This window comes from Rhinoraja longicauda, chromosome 19 (genome assembly GCF_053455715.1).
Source record: "Rhinoraja longicauda isolate Sanriku21f chromosome 19, sRhiLon1.1, whole genome shotgun sequence".
Classification (NCBI taxonomy): Eukaryota; Metazoa; Chordata; class Chondrichthyes; order Rajiformes; family Arhynchobatidae; genus Rhinoraja; species Rhinoraja longicauda.
Genome location: NC_135971.1, coordinates 29,130,903 through 29,134,528, shown reverse-complemented (window position 1 = coordinate 29,134,528; position 3,626 = coordinate 29,130,903). Strand labels below are relative to the sequence as shown.

At 52.9% G+C, this 3,626-nt stretch overlaps 1 pseudogene across 1 annotated transcript in view; it reads right to left on the bottom strand.

Annotated features, from left to right (window-relative positions):
- LOC144603211 (major histocompatibility complex class I-related protein 1-like) overlaps positions 1 to 3,626 on the bottom strand; it is a 1,020,820-nt pseudogene that overhangs the window by 826,802 nt on the left and 190,392 nt on the right. The window lies entirely within an intron of this gene.

The following is a 3,626-nucleotide window of genomic DNA, read 5'->3' as shown; positions in this document are numbered from 1 at the left end:
GGGACGGGACCGGACGGGTACAGGGCACCGCCTCCACTCCGACCCACCGCCCCCCTGGCAGCCAGACGCCAGCGGCCGCTCCATTGCCCGCTCCCCGGCCAGGGTCTGAGGACCAGGGTGTGGAGAGGGGAGATACCGGGACCCCAGCAACAGCAGCAGCCAAATTAGCGTGGCTCTCTCGTCACTTGTTGCCGGGTAGATGTCTGTGCAGGGAGCAGGTTGTGCTGTGTTGGCTGGCACCCACGCCTGGGCAACACAGCTCAGCACCCATGGGTGAAGCGTCGCCACAATGGCACAGCAACATCCCAAGTCCTCGCCCACCGTGATGCCAATCTAACTTTTTATTTATTTAATCAAAATAAACTTTATTCAAAGAAAATATGTACAATACAGGAACTGTGCGAAAATATCATTCGACTGTGCGACATTCTCGGAGGCGATACATACATTCAATTCATTGTTCCATAGTGTTCTCACAATTTTACCCCCCACCATGCCACTCATGTGGCCTCCTGGGGTGATACCAGACACCCGAGTCGATCCCCACTACGGATGCTGTCTGTACCGAGTTTGTACGTTCTCCTCGTGACTTTTCTCAGAGATCTTCGGTTTCCTTCCACCCTCCAAAGATGTACAGGGTTGTAAGTTAATTGGTATGGTACAAATGTAAAACTGTCCCTTATCTGTGTCGGATAGTGTTAGTGTGTGGTGATCACAGGTCGGTGCAGGCTCAGTGGGCCGAAGGTCATAAGGAATTAGGTGATTGCACGTCAGGTCAATGTACGGAGTCGCTCAAGCCATCTGGAGGACATGGCAACCTACAGCATACACTACCAATACATGCAACACGTATATTTTTACCTTTAAAAAGCAGCCAAAGGCCAACTTTTGTGCTGTAAAAAAATGAGGAAGAAGCTGGAGGAAGAGGAACCGGGAGAAAGGCTGCCGATGATTGTAGAAACTTTTTCACCCAGAGTTGTGAATTTGTGGAATTCTCTGCCACAGAAGGCAGTGGAAGCCAAATCACTGGATGGATTTGAGAGAGTTAGATAGAGCTCTAGGGGTAGTGGAATCAAGGGATATGGGGAGAAGGCAGGCACGGGGTATTGATTGGGGACGATCAGCCATGATCACAATGAATGGCGGTGCTGGCTCGAAGGGCCGAATAGCCTCCTCCTGCACCTATTTTCTATGTTTCTACATCTCCTTTAAACCTTTCCCCTCTCAATTCACAGCAATGCCCTCCGGTCTTTGAAAGTTTCACTGTGAGAAAAAGGATTTGACTCTGATCTCCCTCTCCCACACCTCTTCCCCTCACTTATCCCATACACACACATCGCTTCCCCTCACCTCCTTCGTCCTCAACTCTCCTCTACCTCTCGCTCCCCTTACCTCTCTCTCCTTCACCTCTCTCCCCACATCTCCCGCTCGCCTCTCCCCCCTCACTTATTTCCCTCACCTCTCTCCCTTCACCTCTGCCCCTCAACCTCACCCTCACCTCTCTCCACTAACCTCTGTCCCCCTCACTCCCCCTCACCTCTCCACGTCACGTCCCCCACTAACCTCTGCCCTCCCTCACCGCTCTCCCCCTTGCCTCTCCCCCTCACCTCCCTTACCCACACTACACGGTCACAGAGAGTACGTGCAAACACCACACAGACAGCTTTGAAGTCAGGATGGACCTGGTTCGGCACGGTGAGGTAGCAGCTCTACCAACTGCACCAGAGTACAAAATGTTTTAGGCTTGGCTTAGACCAGGGATCTCCAAACTATGGCCAGCTGGCCACATCCGGCCCGCCACGAGATTTTATCCGGCCCGCAGCAAGCTCTTGACTTAGATCATATCATATCATATCATATATATACAGCCGGATGACGGGGACTGGAGGCAGAAGCTGCCGGCGAAGGTTCACCAGAGAGCGGATTGCCATCGACCCAGAGCCGGGACAAGGCGAGATTTCACAGCACCCCCTCGCAAACAACAAACTCAAGGAATCTTCCCTCCTCGCCGCCGCCACTCATCCTGGGGAGAGAGAGGGGGAGGGGAGAGAAAGTTGGGGGAGAGGGAGCAGCGGGTGAGAGCGGGATCGCGGGGTGGGGGAGGGTGTCAGAGGGTCTGGTGAAAGAGTGCCGCCACTTGCTCCCTCCCTCCCTCTCTCCCCTCTTTCCCAGCGCCAGCAAGATCTGCGCCGCTCCTCCACTCTCTTCCCCTGCCCCATCTCCCTCTAACGCAGCGAAATAAGAACAAACACAAGTGAAACTTCCCTCCTCGCCGCCGCCGCTCACCCCGGGGACAACCCGCTCACCCCGGGGACAACCCGCTCACCCCGGGGACAACCCGCTCACCCCGGGGACAACCCGCTCACCCCGGGGACACCCCGCTCACCCCGGGGACAACCCGCTCACCCCGGGGACAACCCGCTCACCCCGGGGACACCCCGCTCACCCCGGGGACAACCCGCTCACCCCGGGGACAACCCGCTCACCCCGGGGACAACCCGCTCACCCCGGGGACAACCCGCTCACCCCGGGGAGGCGGGGCTTCTGAACAACAACTACACTTGTGTTTGTTCTTATTTCGCTGCGTTAGAGGGAGACGGGGCCGGGGAAGAGAGTGGAGGAGCAGCGCAGATTTCGCTGGCTCTGAGAGAGAGGTAGAGGGAAGAGTGATGGAGGGAGCAGCCCCCGCAAGTGGCGGCGCCCCTTCACCGGACCCTCCGACACCCTTCGCCTCCCCGCGCTCCCGCTTTCACCCGCTGTTCCCTCTACCCCGACTCTCTCCCCTCTCTCTCCCCCCACTCTTTCTCTCCGCCCCCCACTCTCTCCCCCCACCCCCCTCCACTCTCTCTCCGCCCCCCCCCCCTACCACTCTCTCCTCTCTCTCTCTCCCCCAATGGTGGTTACTGTATTTTTTCTGTTTTATAAATAATTGTATACCGATGGTATATATATATATTCCAATATTTCAAGCTCTTTTAAAAAATTGAATATTATTTATTTGTTGCCATATAAACCTAATGTAAATATAATATTCATTTATTGTCATTGCAATGAGTACAACGAAATTAAAAAATAGCTAATCCTGACGGTGCATAAAACCATATATGCAATAAATGCAAAAACAAATAAATACAATTATATTAAGTACAAAAGATTTTTTAACAGTGTTGCCTAGTGCAGAAGGTAGTGTTCAGTTCTCGTATGGCCCTGGGGCATACCTAATACCCTAAACTAACCTAATCTAACCTAACCTAGTTTAACTTTTCCTAATCTAATCTAACATAACCTAGTCTAAACTTTTTTTAGTTCATTCAATTTATAAAACTCACACTTCATGCTTAACATCCGTCGTAGTGCTTCTGCCTCACAGCAGCAGGGACATGGGTTCAATCCTGACCCCAGGTGCTGACTGTGTAGTTTGCACATTATCCCTGTGACAGTGCTCTGATTTCCTCCCACATCCCAAAGACGTGCAGTTTGGAGGTTAATGTGCCTCTGCAAATTACCATGAGTGTGTAGAGAGTGGATGAGAAAGTGGAACAACATAGCTTGTACGTTCTCCCCATGAACTGCCTGGGTTTTCTCCAAGATCTTCGATTTTCTCCCACACTCCAAAGATGTCCAGG